This window comes from Lissotriton helveticus (genome assembly GCF_964261635.1).
Source record: "Lissotriton helveticus chromosome 1_1 unlocalized genomic scaffold, aLisHel1.1 SUPER_1_unloc_16, whole genome shotgun sequence".
NCBI lineage: Eukaryota > Metazoa > Chordata > Amphibia > Caudata > Salamandridae > Lissotriton > Lissotriton helveticus.
Window position 1 is genome coordinate 4,121,329 of NW_027611655.1, and position 21,551 is coordinate 4,142,879.

Here is a 21,551-nt window from a genome sequence, read left to right on the forward strand (position 1 = left end):
TATTCTAGAACAGCGTCACAAGTATAGAACGTTCCTGAATCCGCATTTTGTTCACGTCTCACCCCCAGAAAGTAAACCATTCTACATAGACAGACAGAATCCGTTACGAGAAGTCCACCCAGTCCAAGGGACGGGTGGCGAAATGCAACGAGTGTTTGTATACACTCCGATTTCAAAGATGGAACTCCTCGAAATGAAAAAGCTAATTCCCTGTCATGACAAAGATCCAGCAGGGTTCCATAGAGAATTAAAAGACATGCTCCGTATGGGAGAATACACCTACCCAGATATCATTAAAATGTTAAAGGTTCTGCTACCCGCAGGGGTGTATGAAAAATTAAAGGAAAAAGAATGGGAGGTGGGAGAGAAAAAGATCGATTGGACAGCTCTAGAAGCTGAAGACAAGGCACGAGTACCAGGTACCGGTCTTGGAGATAAATGTAAAGAATTACCAGAATTATTGATTCAAGTTTTACCCAGATTATTGACAACTAGAAAAGAAGACTGGGATGCCATCTCAGCCTGTAAACAGAAACAAGATGAAGACATTAGTGATTTTTATTCTAGATTTGAGAAATGTTTCAGTATTAATAGTGGTCTCAAGACAAGTAGTGAGTCATACCCTCATCTTTTCGTTACCAAATTAGTCGAGAATTCAAGTCCACAAATTAAAAACCGAGTTTTGAAAGTCGAAAGCACCTGGCAAGCAAATACTCCGTCCCAGATGCTCCAGATGCTCCAGTATCACCAGAATAGAATTAGAGAAGAGCAAGAACACGAAAGAAAACGTATGAAAGACACGAAAATGAAAGTGCTAGTTGCACAATCTATTCCTCAAGACAGTCAGAAGAGGGGTCCGATTCAAGCCAGTCATCCTGCGGCTCCCGTTAAAGGGAACTGCAATTATTGTAAACAGCCAGGTCATTTTATAAACGAGTGTGCAGTTCTGAAACATAACATAGCTACTGGTAAGACTAAAGAAAGACCACGTCCGCCTAGACAAGAACAAGTTTCACAGATTCCTCAGTCACAGAATGCACCACAGACAGTTACAGTACCGCAGCCTATTGCTGCAACACAGCACGTTACATCGCAGATGTACCAGTATGCACAGTCTGAGTATCCAGAGTACCAGTCATATTCATGAAACAGCCTAGAGAGGGAGGTAGGCTTGCCTCTCATCGAGATACCTGTAGACCAAGAAGGTCCCTATGTACACAGTCAAGTATTAGGGAAAGACAGAAAGTTTCTGATCGATACAGGGGCAAGTAGGACCACAATTAGTCACGCCGAAGTTCCAGGGGCTCCGCTCTCAGGCTCAAGAAATGTTTCCCTTGGATTTTCAGGAAAACCCATAGTTAATGAAATATCTCAGCCAGTTACTCTAGAAGTAGGTCCATTGTCCCGTACTACTGATCTGTTACTTACTAAGGCATGTCCAGAAAATCTGTTAGGTATTAAGACACTGAAAGAGTTAGGTGCAGTTATTTGCTGTTCCCCAGAGGGAATACGTCTGTTCCTACGTGACTTTAAGGGTCACTATGTATTACGAGATTTTGATTCCAGATTGTCTAATGTTCCGCAGCATTTATGGGCGCAAGGTCCAACTGATGTAGGTTACATGCAAATCACACCCTATCGTGTGACTCTCAAACCAGGTGTAGTGTTGCCCCGAATCCGACAGTACAGATTGCCACCTGAGGCTGTAGCAGCCTTATCCAAAATTATTGACGAGCTCATGGCTCAAGGAGTAGTTGTAGAAACTGACTCCAATGTATGCAATTCTCCGATCATTCCAGTCATGAAACGTACTGATCCAAATGCACCCCCAGTATATCGATTAGTGATTGATTTACGAGAGCTTAATAAATGTATTATTCCTCAGTATCCAGTTGTTCCAGACATTTCTTCCCTGTTAACTGCCATTGATTCCGAAGCCATGTTTTTCACTGTTATTGACCTCAAGAATGCATTTTTTAGTGTTCCAATTCATCCAGACAGCCAGTTTCTTTTCGGATTTTGTTTAAATGGAAGGAGCTATATGTTTACACGCGCTCCTCAAGGTTTCACAGAAAGCCCTAGTATTTACAGTCAAGCACTCAAGAGACAACTAGACAATATTCACATGCCAACTGACACTGCCCTGCTCCAGTATGTCGATGATCTACTGATCACAGCCCGTTCTGAACGTGCTTGCGAGCGAGCATCACTTACAGTTCTGTATTTTCTAGCCGAGATGGGGCACAAGGTGTCACCTTCAAAGCTTCAATTCTGTGTCCAGCAAGTGGTATACTTAGGACACTTGCTGTCCAAGAGGGGTAGGCAGTTGACACCCGACCGTATCCAGTTAATAGCGAATCTTCTCCAGCCCAGAACCCAGAAGGAGGTACGTGCTTTTATCGGCCTTACTTCTTATTGTAGACAATGGATTCCCCAGTATGCATTTCTAGCCAAGCCACTGATACAGTTAACGACACAGGAGGCAGCCGTATCGACTGTCCTCCCTTGGACATCTGAACATACACTTAGTTTCAACGAGTTAAAGAAAGCCCTATGCCAAGCTCCAGTTCTAGCTACACCGAACTACAGTAAGCCTTTTACACTTTTCGTTACAGAACGCGAAGGTACAGCATTATCTGTTCTTACACAAGATCAAGCAGGTCAATACAAGCCCTGTGCTTATTTTTCAAGCACATTAGATCCAGTCGCCCAGGCGTTGCCTGCGTGCCTCAAGTCAGTTGCAGCCACAGCACTAGCTATCAGACAAAGTGATTCCATAGTTTTAGGACATTCCCTGACGGTACAAGTTCCACATTCAGTAGAAGTTCTTTTAAACCGAACACAAACTCAGCACTTGACAATTGCACGTTTAACAGGTTATGAATTGACACTGTTCCAGCCACACATAGAAATTAGACGCTGCAATGTCCTGAATCCTGCTACACTGTTACCATCAGTTAATTCAAATCCAGACACACATGACTGTGTGGAAGTAGTTAACGTTACGACAAAGCCAAGACAAGACCTGACAGACATTCCGTTACCAGATCCTGACCTGACACTTTATGTGGATGGTTCATGTATGAGAACTAGTACAGGAGAACTAGTCGCCGCATATGCAGTGACTACTGACACTGAAGTTATTGAAACACACCGTATTGATACCCTGTCCGCTCAAGCAGCAGAGCTAGTTGCTCTGACACAAGCCTGTATACACGCCAAGAACCTGAAGGTTAATGTTTACACAGATTCACGTTACGCATTCGGAGTTGTACACGACTTCGGAGTGCTCTGGCAGGAGAGAGGTTTTATGACTTCTCATGGAACCAAGATTCAGCATGGTCTCCTTATTCAAGCTCTGTTAGACGCCATACATTTACCGACATCTATTGCTATCATGAAGTGCAAAGCACATACGAAAGTTACTGACATTATTTCCCAAGGTAATGATCTAGCAGACCGCACAGCCAAGCTTACAGCACAGACACCAGACATTCCAGTAAACATGACACATACTCCAGATCTGATTACATGCATGACAGTTAAGGACCCTACACAAGATGTCATAGATATTCAGTTACATGCTACTCCCGATGAAATCAAGAAATGGTCTGTACAAGGAGGGGTCCAGACAGATCAAGGATGGTTAACGAAGGGTAGAGCCACATGGTTTCTCCCCGATTCTATGGTTCAAGTCATTATCAATACCGCACATAGTCCAGCACATTTAGGAGAAAAAGCTATGTTAGACAGTATCCAGAACATTTGGTTCAACAAGCATTTACGAGCTGCAGCCAAGCAGAAAGTCCGTACCTGTATGATATGTTGCCAGTTTAATCCAGGTAAAAGTGTCCCGGTGGAACAAGGTGGTTTCCAGCCCCCTGACCACCCTTTTGAGGTCCTCCAGATGGATTATATTCAGATGGAGCGATGTCGAGGTTTCAAGTATGTCCTTGTAGTTGTATGCGCTTTGTCCAGGTGGACAGAAGCATATCCAGTCCCAGATTACACAGCCGCGACCACTGCCAAGCAGCTGGTTCGTGAATTCTTCCCTAGATACGGACTCCCTAGAGTCGTATATTCTGACAACGGCCAGCCATTCTCATCCGAACTCATGAAACACGTTTCCCTGTTGTTAGGGTACCAGTGGAAGTTCCATTGTGTACGCCATCCAGAAGCAGCTGGACTAGTCGAAAGACATAATCAGACTCTGAAAATCCGTATAGCAAAAATCTGTAAAGACAAGGGTGTGGACTGGTTAGTAGCTTTGCCAGTCGCTCTATTTTACATGCGTATGGTCGCACATTCCAGATCAGGTCTGTCCCCGTATGAGGTCGTATTCGGCCGCCCCCCTAACATGTGGGGTACTCCTAGACCCCGAAGTATTACCGATGTTTCATGTAATATGCTGACAGATTACCTAGCTTCCTTGATGTCTGCCCTCAACTCATGTCGTTCACAGGTTGCCGCCGCATTTCCAGACAATACAGAGGTGGCACCGCACGAGATCGTTCCAGGGTCGTTGGTGATGATCCGCAACTTTGACAGATCAAGTCCGCTGGAACCACGTTGGAAAGAGCCACGTCAAGTCCTCTTGACCACCCGAACTGCCGTCAAGTTAGAAGGCAGGAAGGGGTGGGTCCACCTCTCTCATGTAAAACTTTTCAAAGGACCAAAGCCAGACTTTAAAAACATTGCCAAGAACATTTCCCCGGATTCGAAGGATTGCCAGAACATTGTTTTAAAGGACTGTCCCGCACCAGACTTTATTACAACCCCTCCCTTGGTAGAGAAAACTCCGCAACAGGAGTATAAGTTAAAGCTCAGGTCTAATAAGTCAGCCAGTTTGATTGTATAAGTCCTCCCCTAGGTGAAACGGTTAGACTGTTTCTGACATGTATAAAATAGACCCCCATAGTGAGAGAGTCAGTCGCAGTTCACTACAATGCATCGTTTTTCTGAGTTTCATATTATTTCTCAGCCTAATGATTTCCTGCACCAGTTATGCTTTCTATCTGTGTTTTCCAGTTCCTCATGTAAATATGTCTGCTCATGCTACAGTAGAGCACACGTTTAGTGATCTGCCTCCTCACGAATATTCATACCGCCTCGCCATGCGTAATAACACATTCATCCGTATGTTACATTATTCACACCAGACCAGCAATGCCACTAATTGTTGGGTGTGTGGTCGACTCCCCCCTTTCCAGACATCGAAGGGAGTTCTGCCACTGTTTCCTTATCCATTTTCACACAATGGTTCGTGTGGAGCATGGTCCACGCTAACGTCATCCTCAACAGATATGTCTTTTCTTAACAGTACATGTTTCCCAGACAAGCAAGGTTTCTCCCATAGAACAGGTTTAGATCTAGAAAATGAAGTATATAATTTAGGAAATTATTCGTCGAATTTCATGGTTCTGAATGTTCAGTCTGATACTACTCCAGACTCACCCGCTATTTCAGTACTACCAGTCAAAGGCGAATTATGTGTCCGTAGTTATGGTTCTGTACATATAGGTCATAGTGAATGTACTACTGTTATCCAGTATAGTGACAGTAGGAAATCTATTTTTAAAGCTTCACGTCATTCTTATTTTGTTTGTGGTCAAACTGCATATGTCCGTCTGCCCCTCGATTGGGAGGGAACCTGTTACATTGCTTTCCTACTGCCACCTGTTTTTCTAGCCCCACCTGATTATCATAGGAATTCTTTCTTAGTACACACTAGACACAAGAGAAATCTCCCGATTGTCGATTATACTGAAACCGCCGCAGAGCAATTCATTGATATAGATAAAGGTGTTTTCCCTTATTTAGGTACAGTTGTAAATAGTAAGTTAATTCGTAGGTTAACAAGAACCCTTGAAGCTGTAGTAGATGAGACTGCCTCTGCTCTAGGTAACTTAACTGAAGAACAATCCTTTATGAGAATTGTCGTTTTACAGAATCGTCTCGTCCTTGACGTCATACTGGCCGATAGGGGCGGGGCCTGTAGAATTCTCGGATCCAGTTGTTGCATTTTCATTCCAAATAACGCGCCGTCTGTTTATTCAGCTATAACCAGACTCCATAAAATTGCCCATCTGTTACACCAAGATCCAGGCACCTGGACATGGTCCGGTTGGTTCTGGAATGTAATTTCCGCATGGGGATGGAAAGTCCTGTCCTTTCTAGGTATTGCAGTAGCGATCATATTTAGCTGCTGCCTCTGTATACAATGTGGCCCTGCGATTTGCAGCATGTGTGCTACCTCTTGTATTCCTAGTCCCAAGCCCCGTTCTAAATCCCGTTCCAAGACAATTCGAGACGAGCAAATGGTACTGTATGAAATGATAGACGGTATCATGAATATTGATGTTTCCTGATGGAAACGTAGTGACAAGGAGGGAATGTGGAAAAGTAAATTTTGCCATGTTCTGTGTCCCTACGCCCCATCCATCATATGTTATGTATGCATGACCAATATGCATATGTTATTCCCCATTTCTGATTAATGACGCAATTACAGTTGTGTCCACCTCTAATATGTTAGTTTCCAGTCCTCGTGAATACTACGAATATCAGGCCTATGTAAAATAATGTTGCCACGTTTCTCAGTGTGCACGTTATTCCATTATAAAGTCCCCGTTTCTAGGCCTCAAAAGGGCCCGGACCACAGATTCAGCTCCTGTCTCCTGAAAGCCTCGCTGAGGAGCGATACAGCCCCCACCTGTATCCTCGACCTTTCACTTACTTCCTGCCTCGCACTGCCCGGTGCAGCCCGGCCCTGCCTCTGAGTCTGCCAAAAGTATGTTATAGTTCCAGCTATCAGTTCAGTCCTCCTCCTTTGCATTCCTAAGCTACTGAACTGCATCAATAGTTTCCGTCGTTGTCTAGCCTTCTCGTCTCCCTGTTAGAGAAATACTGTATTTAATGGTCATTTAGTATTCTTCATCACGCATTTCATGTAGAATAATGCATGGTCCAGTCTTAGAATCAAGTTAGCCTCTCCCCTCATGACTTCTAGTTTATATCAACATGTTCCCTAAACATTAGATACCAGATAGGGTTTAGGTACATGTCGCTCCGACCCTCCAGACTCTAGTCTCTGCTCCTAGCACAGAGTTCGTAGCCCCCAGCTTCTCCTAGTAACACGTCATTGCCAGTTTTCGCGCACCATTAGGTTAGAGGTCCCGGCTCCTTAGGTAGCCCCCTCCAATGTTTCCGCCCATTCATGACATATTCTGTTACGTTTTGCATCACATGTTTAAGTAAACTCCCAGTTACACCTCTTTTTACTGTTATCTCTCGCGACTGCTACACGTCATGCCTTCTGCTCCACCCACTGCTACGCCTACTGCAATGTAATGCTATGTGTTTGCGTTATGTATATAAATGAATGTCTTGTTATTGAATGTTAGCGAGCTCATCCCAGACCAAGCCCCGGCAGCTGCCGGGCCTCTTTTCCCCTGTCATCCTGTTCCTATGCAGGTTGTCCTGATCCTGTCCTTATGCTGTAATAAACCTGCAGAAACTCCTACTACCTCGAATCTTGACTCTTATTTATTGAGCTATCTGTTATTCCAAAAATAGGGTATTATTTATTTATTTACCACACATGTCTTGGAATGCTGTGTTCGATGAGGGGGTGACACCTAGGCCCCGTTTCGGTGTCCTCCTCCAGCAACTCCACCAGTGGTAGAAACCTATTAGTGTACGGGATTTCCGACCCTGTCTTCTGTAGGTCACTCCTAGATGACTTATTTGAGGATTGGCAATCACTTCCAGCATCTAGGTTTCCCTCACCGCCTATGTCTGGGGCCCCTAAGCCTAGAGCAGCCCATGCGCTGCTCTAGGAAAACTTACCTTTTGGAATTGCTGTGGACTTTTCACACGCTTGTGCGTGAGAAAAGGCCTACGGATTGCGGGCACGAGCGGCGACGTGCAGTGTGCCATCCGTTTTGTGTCAGTTTTCACACCAGCCCACGCGCACCACTCGCAATAGACTCGCAACAGCAATGTCTGGTAAGTGAGACCTAAAAAGGAAAGTGCCACACTTCAAACATCTACAACTTTCACTTTTCTGTACTTTAAATCCATTAAAATTGTATATTTGAAGTGTAGGGATACATTGTAAGGGAGTATTTGGTTGATACCGATTTTTACTTTATTAGTGGTTTTTTATAGCGTGCTAAATAAATAGCTGAACCTTTTGAAATGTAATTCACTAAAAGGGCAACCTGAGCCAGAGTTTCGTAAGAAAACAAACACAACAGGACAGTGTCTGAAGTGCTGATGTGGAAGAGGCTATCCACAGCCTTCTGTGAATGGAAATGGGGCAGGACAGTGAGTCGGCTTTCATCCTCTGGTGGCCAATCATGCTTATACTAATTTGCCCTTACCTACATGGGGATTATCACTTTGGCTGGTGGAGGGTGATTTTTGCTTGCCCTTTCCTCCTGTCCTGCTTGCTGGATTGACAAACTTGGAAGTGAATGTCCGGGCATCATTAGGCCATCAAGTATTTCGGACCTTCTTCCTCTGATGTTGCCCATAAGCCTAGAGCATGGAATGAGATCAGGCCCTGGTGGCAGCCAATGTGCTTCATTCCTTTCTCTTTTTAGCTAAAATTCTGGTGCCAGTCACACCCTTTGTTTTCGTCCAAGAGTTTGATTTACGGTGTTTCTTATTCACTATTTTCAAAGTCAGTAGAGTGTGACAGAAAAAGTTGCTTCAAGCACGCCTTCACAGCTTGTTTGATCATCAGAGTAATATGCACCATTATGTTCAGGGATATCTCATGTTGTTCCCTACTTAAATTAAAGTATCAAACAGTGATGTGCAAAGGGGAATAAATGTAGGAGTTATCTTACTGGATGACTCCCGGTTTTGGAACTGACGCTGTTGGTTTTTAAACTATCCACTGGTACCCTGTCAACCATGACCCAGTGGATGTGCTTTGACCTTTGAAACCATGTGCGCATGCGCTGCTCTAGGAAAACGACCTCTTGGAATCGCTCTGGAAGCGTGTGAAAAGGCCTACGGCTTGCGGTTACGAGCTGCGGTGCGCCATGTGCCATCTGTTTTGTGTCAGATTTCACACGAGAGCGCGCACCACTCGCGGGACGCTGCAGCTTCCAAAAGTTCTGAGTTTGCTCCTGAAACTGATGCTCAAGGGGCGATCTTTCTTACCCCGGTTTCACCATTTCTTCCACCCTGTTCCTTAAACCTGCTCTTCTGTGTTCCTTATAATGTTCTATTATCTCTTCCCATCTCTTGTCCTTTATTCGAACTAAGCCCCCCTCTCTCTCTAGTTCTCACGTTTACTAATTAGACGCATTTGGTTTGAATTCACTGTAAATCGAGTCAAATGATTCGATTCAGTCACTGCGCCGCAGAAGGAGTCACACACCAGAGTTAGTATTCTGTAAGAACACAGTCAGTTCAGTAAATGAAATGAACCCAACACCACAGAGAATTGGTCACCCCATCCACCCGACGAGAGGCTGCGCACAATGCTCGCACAAGTGAAATGCACTCATTGTCTGACATATTTAGCACTGAACCTCCCTGATTGGCTTTGGTTCAATATTTATGTACATATGTGGTATCTGTAGAGCGCAAACCTACCCTAAAGGCAGCTGAGCACTATACACGGGCAAAGGTAAAGGAAAGTCCATGAGTGATCGGAGCGGTGTCTGGGTTCAGGGAACAGAACAGAAGTCTATTGTTATTGCATTGTGATGTAGTGTTATTTTTTAAGGTGACTTGTGTTCTGCACTATGCTAAACTCGAGCAGAATTAAGGGTGTTGTCCCCAGATCCTGGGTGCATGCATAGATGGAGTCCGCTTTGGGGTATCACGATAGTTACCACATAATTATATGCTACATAATTACACTGCACTAAATGCAACATACACTCCAAATAATAGCACTTAGTGCCACATGATTACATGCCACATAATTACATGCCACATATTTACACTCTACTGAATAAAACATACACTCCACACAATACCACTCAGTGCCACATAATTATATGCTACATAATTACATTGCACTAAATGCAACATACACTCCAAATACCACTTAGTGCCACATAATTACACACCACATAATCACACTCTACTGAATGAAACATACACTCCACACAATACCACTCAGTGCCACTTAATTATATGCTACATAATAACACTTCACTCAATGCAACATACACTCCAAATAATACCACTCAGTGCCACTTAATTACGCACAACATACTTACACTCCTCTCAATGCAACATAAATACACTCCACATAATACCACACAGTGCCACATAATTATTTGATACATAATTACACTGCACTCAATGCAACATACACTCCAAATAATACCACTCGGTGCCACATAATTACTCTACTGAATAAAACATACACTCCCCATAATACCACTCAGTGCCACATAATTACACGCCACATAATTACACTCTACTCTATGCAACATAAATACACTCCACATAATACCACTCAGTGCCATAATAACACACCTCATATTTATACTCTACTCAATTCAACATTAATACACTCCACATAATACCACACAGTGCCACATACTTATATGCTACACATTAAATTGCACTCAGTGCAACATATGCAATAATACCACTCAGTGCCACATAATTACACACCACATAATTACACTACTGAATGCAACATGCCCTCCAAACAATACCACTCAGTGCCACATAATTATATGCTTCAGAAAAGGGGGTGGTGATGAACAGAGTGCCTGAATTAAGCAGACCACTCTTACCCAGTCCAAAGATCAGGGCTTGATCCATCGCCGTTTTTTAGCTCACTGCACCATCCCAGCTCAGAACTTGGCTATATGCAAATTAGTCTGTTCCTGTCCCAGTGCATGATGGGAACAGGGCAAACCAAACTACCAAGCCAGTTCTTGTACTGGGAAGGAAACAAGCTTCCGGGGACCGGTTTCTGCCATTTCAGGCGTCGTCGGCCCGGCTTGCTTGAATCCTGATGGTGCAATGAGCAAGGCTGAAATGCCAGAAACCGGTCCCCGGTAGCCTGTCTCCTTTCTGGTGAAGAATTGGCTTGGTAGTTTGGTCTGCCCTGTTCCCATGATGCACTGGGCCAGGGACAGACTAATTTGCATATAGCCAGGTTCTGAGCTGGGATGGGGCAGTGAGCTAAATAACGGTGATGGATCAAGCCCTGATCTTTGGACTGGGTAAGAGTGGTCTGCTTAATTCAGACACTCTGTTCATCACCACCCCCTTTTCTGAAACATAATTATATGCTACATAATTACACTGAACTCAATGCAATATACACTCCAATGAATGCCACAAAATTACACTCCACTGAATACAACATACACTCCCCATAATACCACTCAGTGCTACATAATTACACGCCCATAATTACACTACTCAATGCAACATAAATACACTCCACATACCACTCAGTACCACATAATTACAAGCCACATAATTGCACTCTACTCAATGCAACATAAATACACTCCACATATTACCACTCAGTGCCACATAATTACACACCACATAATAACACTCTACTCAATGCAACATAAATACACTCCATATAATACCACTCAGTGCCACATAATTACACGACATAATAACACTCTACTCAATGCAACATAAATACACTCCATATAATACCACTCAGTGCCAGATAACTACACGCCATATAATTGCACTGTACTCAATGCATCATAAATACACTCCACATAAATGCACTCTATACCATATACCACCAATCAACATAAATGCACTCCACACCATGACACACCATGACACAATTTTACTAAGCATAATTTCACTCCTGGTCGCTCCACCTGCCGCACGGTCCCCGTTTGCCAGGTCCTCCCGCTACCTGCCGCCTGCCTGCCAGGTCCTCCCGCTGCCTGCCTGCCTGGTCCCCCTGCTGCCTGCCTCCAGCCCCTGCCTCGCACGCTTCCGCGTGCCAGGTCCCCCTGCTGCCGGCTGCCTGACCCCCGACCCTGCCATAGCACGGTCCCCGGGGGCCAGGTCACCCTGCTGCCAGTCTAACCCCTGCCCCTGCCTCCTGGCCGCCGCCTGCTAGGGTCAGCCGCTCTGCCGCTTTTCCTGCCTCTTTTTCCCAACTCCCCTCCTCCTCCCGCCGTTCTCTTCCCTCCCTCCCCGCCGCTGCCCCCCTGCGGCACGCCCCCCTCCTTTGCCTGACCCTCATTCACCTCCCCGCTCCCGCCTCCCAGCTGCCCCTCCCTCGCTCCACCCCCCCCACTACGCCATTTATGGCGGAGTCCACGCGTACGCGTAGCGTGCACGCGCAGCGAGCGTGCCCTAAGCACACCAAAGGCGCGCCAAAGGCAAGCCCGTCCGCGCCTGGACCGCGCCCAGTGCCAGGACCCCTGGCCCCCACCGATGGAAGCCGATCCGACGGACCTACGACGCCACCGAACTCAACGCACTCAACACCGGCCGAACCCCGGGCTGCTACCGAGCCACACCGAGACGCACCCACGGACCCTTCAGCTGCCACTCCTGCAAGTTCACCTGCAACCGGATCCTCGCCACACCAGCACCCACCAAGCCGAACTCCAGCTGCACCCACCTGAAATGCATCCTGCTCAACACCCGCTCCGTCCACAGACACGCCGTCGAGCTCTGGAACCTGCTCGACACCACAGCCCCAGACGTCGCCTTCCTCACGGAAACCTGGATGAACGCCTCCTCAGCGCCCGACATCGCCATCGCCATCCCGGACGGCTACAAGATCATCCGGAGGGACCGCATCAACCAGACAGGAGGAGGCATCGCCATCATCCACAGGAACACCATCCGCATCACAACCAACACCGACGACACCCTCGCACCTGCCGAACACCTGCACTTCCAGATCCACGCCAACCCCAAGACCACCCTCAGAGGCACCCTCATCTACAGACCTCCGGGACCACGCACACAATTCAGCGAAGACATCGCCGACTTCATCAGCCCACACGCCCTCCCCTCCGCCGACTACATCCTCAACTTCCACCTGGAGAACAACAACGACCGCAACACCACCACTCTGCTGGACAACCTCGCCAACCTCGGACTCAAGCAACTGGTGACCACCCCCACCCACTACGCCGGACACACACTCGACCCGGTCTTCTCTTCCAGCAAGGACATCGCCTTCAGCCACGCCACGGGACTCCACTGGACGGACCACAGCTGCGTCTACTTCAGCTTCAGAAGGACCACGTTCCACCATCACCAGCAACAGGTCCTCCGCAGAAGCTGGAACAAGATCACTGCAGACCAGCTCGCTACTTCCCTGAGCAAGAACCCTCCCACCAGCACAGCGAACCCCAGCCAAGCGGCCACCAACCTCACGAAATGGATCAGCGACTGCGCAGACGACCTCGCCCCTCTGAAGACCCCGCCGAGCAGACCCGGCAGCAAGAAAGCCCCATGGTTTAACGACGAACTCAAGAGCTCCAAGAAGAACTGCAGAGCACTCGAGAAAACCTGGCACAGAGACCCAACACCGGACAACATGACTGCCCTCAAGCTCGCCACCCGAAAACACCACCAACTGATCCATGCCACCAAGAAAACCGCATTCAAGGAACGACTGGACAACAACGCACACAACAGCAAGGAACTCTTCAACATCGTGAAAGAGCTCTCCAACCCCAACGCCGGAAACAACTACATCACCCCTTCGCAAGACCTCTGCAACTCCCTCGCCTCCTACTTCCACAACAAGATCGCGGACATACACAACAGCTTCAGCACTCAACCGACGCACGCCACGACCAAACCACCGCTCCCCACCACCACCCTCCGCGCCTGGACCCCGATCAGCACCAAAGACACCATCCGCACGATGAACTCCATCCACTCCGGATCTCCGACCGACCCCTGCCCTCACCAAGTCTTCAACAAGGCCGACGCTTTCATCGCACCCCACCTGCGGGACATCATCAACACCTCCTTCGACACCGCCACTTTCCCGGAGTGCTGGAAGCACGCCGAACTCCGCGCTCTACTTCAGAAACCATCAGCCGACCCCACCGACCTCAAGAACTACCGCCCCATCTCGCTGCTCCCGTTTCCGGCAAAAGTCATCGGAAGACCGTCAACAAGCAACTGGCTGCCTTCCTCGAGACGAACGGCTCCCTCGACCTCTCGCAGTCTTGGTTCCAGGCCAACCACAGCACCGAGACCGCCCTGATCGCAGCCACCGATGACATCCGAGCCCTGATCGACAACGGAGAAACAGCGGCCCTCATCCTCCTGGACCTCTCCGCGGCCTTCGACACTGTCTGCCACCGTACCCTAGTGCAGCGCCTCAGCAACGTCGGAATCCAGGAGAAGGCACTGGAGTGGATCATCTCCTTCCTCGCCGGAAGGACACAGAGAGTCCGCCTCCCCCCGTTCAGATCGGAGGCCACCGAAGTCATCTGCGGCGTTCCTCAAGGCTCCTCGCTCAGCCCAACACTCTTCAACGTCTACATGAGCCCCCTCGCAGCCATCGCACGCCAGCACAACCTCAACATCATCTCCTACGCCGACGACACCCAGCTGATCCTCTCCCTCACCAACGACCCCGCCACCGCCAGAGCCAACCTGCACGAAGGGATGACAGACGTAGCCAAATGGATGTCGAACAGCCGCCTGAAACTGAACTGGGACAAGACGGAAGTCCTCATCCTGGGATCATCACCCTCCGCCTGGGACGACTCCTGGTGGCCCCCCGCCCTGGGCAGCGCACCCAAACCCACAGACCATGCTCGCAACCTGGGCTTCATCCTGGACTCCTCCCTCTCCATGACCAGACAAGTCAACGCCGTCTCCTCGTCATGCTTCAACATCCTGCGCATGCTACGTAAGATCTTCCGATGGATCCCCACCGAGACCAGGAAGACGGTCACCCAGGCCCTCGTCACCAGCCGTCTGGACTACGGCAACTCCCTCTACGCCGGAACCACCGCCAAACTCCAGAAGAGACTCCAGCAGATCCAGAACACCTCAGCACGACTCATCCTGGACCTCCCCCGCCGCAGCCACATCTCCGGACACCTGAGAGACCTACACTGGCTCCCGGTCAACAAGAGAATCACCTTCCGGCTCCTCACCCACGCACACAAAGCCCTACACAACCAAGGCCCAGGATACCTCAACAGCCGCCTCAACTTCTACGCTCCCAAATGCCAGCTTCGATCGACCAGCCACGCCCTCGCCGCAGCCCCCCGCATCCGAAGAGCCACCACAGGAGGAAGGTCCTTCTCCTACCTGGCCGCCAAGACTTGGAACTCCCTTCCGACCCACCTCCGCCTGACCCAGGACCACCTCGCCTTCAGGAAGCAGCTCAAGACCTGGCTGTTCGAGCAGTAGCGGACCCCCTCCCCCCAGCGCCTTGAGACCCTCCGGGTGAGTAGTGCGCGATATAAATGCTTGATTGATTGATTGATTGATTGATTGATTGATTGATTGAACACCACAGTTCCAGGCCACACATTTCAACTCCACATTTCCAAAACACACTGCTTAATTACACACCAAACAACATGTTTCAACTCCACAATCCACAACGTACCTCCAATCCACACCATATATTGTCACCACCTGAGCACTAGTCATCATTCACCACCACCATTTTGTATCAGTGCATCACCTAATCATCACGTCAGTCTGCCCTTGGAATCTGGCATCTGTTGATTCTCCCCTAGTGTCCGTCCGCTGCTTGTGTTCTAATTAAATTACTGTTTTCCAACCTGCACTCCCCCGTTATTTATGTCCTGCTTTCCCATAACACAAGAATTATAACAAACAAGCATGAGAACAGGTAGGAAAAAGTTGCCAGCCGTGCAAGTACAAAAAATGTAGAAGACATTTTTTATGTTAAAATCTTTTTCATCAGGTTTTTCAGTTGTATATAATGTTGTCTTCGTTTGTATAAACTTAACAAAAATGCTTAACACTTTTTATGTTAACTTTTCAACAAAATTCACAGCAGCCATAACGCTCTACCACATAGCCAAAAGTTCTGGCTAAACATATAAGGTCCCAAAGGCGAGACCCATTGGCTATGACAACGCTTGTTTTAGTGGGTTATGAAACATAGCTGGAATAGCTAATTGGCGGGTCGTAGTAGTGTTGTTTAAACTAGCTGGTTGGGTAGAGCGTTGTGGGGATTTAGTATTTGCTACATGGGTGGTTGTATCTGTCACTAATATGTCCTCGCGCTCGCTAATGCGGGTGTCTATCCTATCCAGTACACAATTACTCCCTGCATGTTTCTGTATCTTCCTAGCCTTTTTCCCTTTACTATCCGTCCCCGCCCCACACCCACTGCCCTCCATAGTTTTCCTTTTCCCCATGCTACTTCTATAGTGCAAGTTAAGTCTAAAGCAACCTGTCTACACAATCAGCAATGAACAGGCCTCTTGGCCCCGTGGACAATGAGAACCCTCAGGCCACCCTTATACCGGCCCCACAAACCCCTCAGGAGAGAGAGCGTAATTATTTAGAATCAAAGAGAGTAGTTTGGGCAATGCTGGGAGATAACCGCGTTAACAGTACCATGACTAGTCCACGACAGTTCTTGAATGTCCAGCAAATCTGAGAAGTCAAGATGCCTAATGCCAGTGGAAAGGGGTGTAGCCCTGCCCTGCCTCTTCCTGGCAATGAGGGCAAGGACGGGACAGCCCTTGGCCCAGACTTCGCCTGCGCGCGTCCCTTGCTGCGCGGGGAGAGGCAGCGGTATGAGCGCGGTGACATCAAGGGATGCTAGGGCAGGCAGTCCTCACACTGAGGTTGAGCGCCTGGATGGGCTGATGGCACTAGCGGCGTTTCCGACGTGGGCCCTGGGACTCCTGTGCCACCAGGGTGTTGCACAGAGCTTGTGGTGTCCCTTGCTGGTGATAAGATAGCTTGCTCCCCTAGTGCCTGGCCTGTGCTATTGCATTGTTTGCATCAGATTCACCTAGTGCCTGGCCGGTGTTATTACATTGTTTGCGTCGGATTCTCCTAATGCCTGGCCTGTGATATTGCATTGTTTGCGTTCCGAGAAAAAAACTCTGTTCTGCATCACGAGCTACGCCGGCAGAGTGGAATTCTTCACCAACTCCTAGTTTTGAGGCAATAATCTGTTGGAAAAACTCTAAACTAGGCCCTAAGTCGGCAATAAGTGTTGTAGAAGAAGTGAGATCCATGGCCTTGTGACTATCAGGCCGTTATCTGACTTCTTATCAATCAATCAATCAATCATGACATTTGTATAGCGCGCTACTCACCCGGAAGGGTCTCAGGGTGCTGGGGGAGGGTACTTTACTGCACGAACAGCCAGGTCTTGAGTTGCTTCCTGAAGGAAAGATGGTCCTGGGTCAGCCGGAGGTGGATGGGGAGGGAGTTCCAAGTCTTGGCTGCCAGGTAGGAGAAGGATCTTCCTCCGGCGGTGGCTCTGTGGATGCGTGGTACGGCGGCGAGGGCGAGGATGGTCAATCGTAGCTGGCGGGTGGGCGTGTAGAAGGTCAGGTGGTCGTTGAGGTACTTGGGGCCCAGGTCGTGGAGAGCCTTGTGTGCGTGGGTGAGGAGCCTGAACGTGATCCTCTTGCTGATGGGGAGCCAGTGCAGGTCTCTCAGGTGGCCGGAGATGTGGCTGTGTCGAGGGATGTCCAGGACGAGTCATGCGGAGGCGTTCTGGATGCTTTGGAGTCTTTTCTGCAGTTTGGCTGTGATTCCGGCGTAGAGGGTGTTCCCGTAGTCCAGTCGGCTGGTGACGAGTGCCTGGGTGATGGTCTTCCTGGTCTCGGTGGGTTATGAGCCCCACAGAGTGAGTGCGCAGTCAGAGGGCAGTAGGGGGTCGCAGGACAAGAAATTAGTAAACTTGAATATGAGAAATATGGAAAGGTAGAAATGTCGAATCACCTGTGGATAACTGACAACTCCTCCCGCTCTGCCAAATGCCGATCCAGTCACAAAGTGGCATCCTGAACCCCAAACGGACAATATCATGCCAGATGCCATGTAATGGTGGAAAAGGGGGAAAAAAGAGTAATATGCACACATCTCATGCGGGGATATGTCAGGTAAATTAGTGGTTGTGATGGATTCTCTATAAGTACTAAATGACTGATAACGTTGAATATTAAATTATATGAATCAATGTTTGTTTGCCTTATCTGCGCTTACAATGTAAAGTATGGGCCTTACAGTAAACCCTTCGCTCTGTTTTACACAAAACCCCCCGAAGGAGCTGCAACTTACAGAACTTTAGAAAAAACTAATGACTAGCTTTTTAAAGTTTGTCTTTCAGGGCCAGAACCGGGTGCTGTAAGCTGCACTAGTTTCAGGGAGATGGACAGATGTTATGGCAATAGGAAACCCCGAGAAACCACAATAATGTTCCACTCTTCCAGGTTAGACGAAACCACAAATGCTTGAACCAAGGAGCTGTTGATAGTGTCAAATGTGACCTATGAACAGCAAGGTAAAGACAGGAGTTGGTATTTGAGATGATCTTAAGTGAATAGGAAAGAAATGAGAAGTGTGTGAATGGAGTTACTTTCGTTGTATACTTCGTAAAGAGTTACTGGAAATTTTGCAGCCCCTCCTGATCCATCTCTTTTTCTAAACTCTATTGTTGATTGAATGAAATCTTGACCGTATGCATCTATCTTAAGCAAAACCTTAAGCACTTGGGACCTTCGAGCACCCTTACTTTGCTAAGTTACTCTGTGAACACTGTTAAATCACCTCGTTTTCAGACATTAATAAGATGTCACCTGATCACCAGAACTTTTTGTTAAATATTTGTGTATGATGAAATATTCCCTACTAAGTTTCAAAGGCAGTAAAGAAGAAGGGGGCGATTTTCTTTCCAGCAAATAACGTTAAAGTAATGTGAAGCATCGCATTGCACTGCTTCGCGTTACTTTGCACCATGGGGCCTGCCACTGGTGGGGCATGGGCGTTCCCGTGCAACCACCTATTGTTTCTCACGCTAAACCCAATTTACCAAATACAGTAGATTGAGTTTAGCATGAAAAAACTGCACCCTTTTAAACTAGGCACTTGGAAGGAGAAATGCTTTAATTTCTCCTTCCTTTTCTGACTTTGCATGCGTGGTGCACTGTGCAACATGCATACAAAGTGGGAAAAGGTTTCCCTCATGTCTAGGCATAGTATTTTGTACAGGAAGGGTGTCCTTTCTGTACAAACCCTATGCTGGACTCACACACACAAACACCCTAGCGCTCTGGTGCTAAGGTGTGTGCATGGCGCAGGGCTGCTGTAATCAGTGCCAGCGCAAGGGAAAGGGAAGGAGAGAGCCATATCTTTGAAAATATGGTGCTCTCCTGCTCCCTCCCAGTCACGCAGCGCAGCCTCCCAGGGGGAGGCCTGCGCTGCATTGCGTGGAGATTTGGTAAATCTCCCCTGAAATGTCTTTTACAGTTAAATATTGTGAATTCTCATTCCATTTTGTTTCAATTTAGTAATTTTAAATATCTTTATATCCAACAGAAAACAAGCCTTGAATGTATGAATTGACCATCAATAATTAAGCGAATTCTGTAAATCTTCAATAATAGCAAAAATATTGAGCTACAGTATTCAGGAAAACATCAGCGCAGTCGGCGACAGATGAACCTGCACATAAACAGACAGATCCCGGATGAAGTATCAAGGGCATTTCAGTGATTGCAAGAGGCTGAGCTGTGCACCTCCATGCCACGAGACGAAGAAATGACCTCTACAAAATTAAGGCAACAACAATAACCAACCACCTCCTGTATAAACAAGTGTCAAATACTAACTTTGATCATCGGATCGGTATGATGTGATTATCGCAGTGCTCTATTTTCTAATATGATGACAAGCCATCATTCCGTGCTCTAGGAGAATTGTAAACTCTTTCTGACTAAACCACAGTAACAAGCGAAAAGCACAACTGAGCGGAGCCAGAAACTGTCGGGTAATGGAAAAAGGAGCTCTTCTATATACAATACAACAGACTGTCCAAATTTGCACCGGCCAGAAGGAAGATACATCTTTACCTGCAAGCGTGCATAGCCATAATCCAATCTAAAGGCACAATTGCCTACAAAGACACATTCTACGTATTAGGAGTGAGGCAAATATTTGGTGGCTATCGCATTTTATTGTTAAAGCAGAATTCAAACTTGCAAAATACTGCACACATATAAAGTGTGTGAGAAAAACACAAGTGCTTTAACAGCCATGTCGGCCCATCAGGAAATACAGTCAAGGGATGTAGACAAATATATACCCGACCCACAGAGACTAACCAAGAAATTAGAATCATATACATTTAGAAAGAGCTTTAGTTTGTCATCACTTCTCAAGCTTCATCAGCACACGTACAGATGACAAAAACCATTCAAGTGCAGTGAATGTGTAAAGTGCTTTAGTCGATTATCATACCTTCAAAGACATAATCAAACACACACAGGAGAAAAGCCATTTAAATGCAGTGAATGTGGGAGGAGCTTTAGTCGATTAGATCACCTACAAAGACATCAGCGAACACACTCGGAGGAAAAACCATACCAGTGCAATGAATGTGGGAAGAGCTGTAATCAATTAGAAAATCTACAAACCCATCAGCGAACACACACAGGGGAAAAACCATTCAAGTGCAGTGAATGTGCAAAGTGCTTTAGTCGGTTATCAGACCTAAAAAGTCATCAGCGAACACACACAGGGGAAAAACCATTCAACTGCAGTGAATGTGGGAAGAGCTTTAGTGACTCATCAAACCTCCAAACACATCAGCGAACACACACAGTGGAAAAACCATTCAAGTGCAATGAATGTGGGAAGAGCTTTAGTCGATTATCAGTGCTACAAAGTCATCAGCGAACACACACAGGGGAAAACCGTTCAAGTGCAGTGAATGTGTAAAGAGCTTTAGTCAGTTATCAAACCTCCAAAGTCATCAGCGAACACACACAGAGGAAAAACCATTCAAATGCAGTGAATGTGGGAAGAGCTTTAGTCGCTTATCAAACCTCCAAACACATCAGCGAACACACACAGGGGAAAAACCCTATCATTGTAGTGAATGTAACAGTAGTTTTCGCAGCTTTTCAGCATTAAGGTATCATCAGCGAACTCACACAGGAGAAAAACCATTCAAGTGCAGTGAATGTGTCAAGAGCTTTAGTCAATTATCAGGGCTACTAAGACATCAGCGAACACACACAAGGGAAAAAACATTCAACTGCAGTGAATGTGGGAAGAGCTTTAGTCACTTATCAAGCCTCCAAAGACATCAGCGATCACACACAGGGGAAAAACCCTATCATTGTAGTGAATGTGACAGTAGTTTTCGCAGCTTTTCAGCATTAAGGTATCATCAGCGAACTCACACAGGAGAAAAAACAATCAAGTGCAATGAAAGTCTAAAGAGCTTTAGTCAATTATCAGTGCTACAAAGTCATCAGCGAACACACACAGGAGAAAAACTATTCAGCGGCAGTGAATGAGGGAAGAGCTTTAGTCACTTATCAAACCTCCAAACACATCAGCAAACACAGAGACTCCGGAAG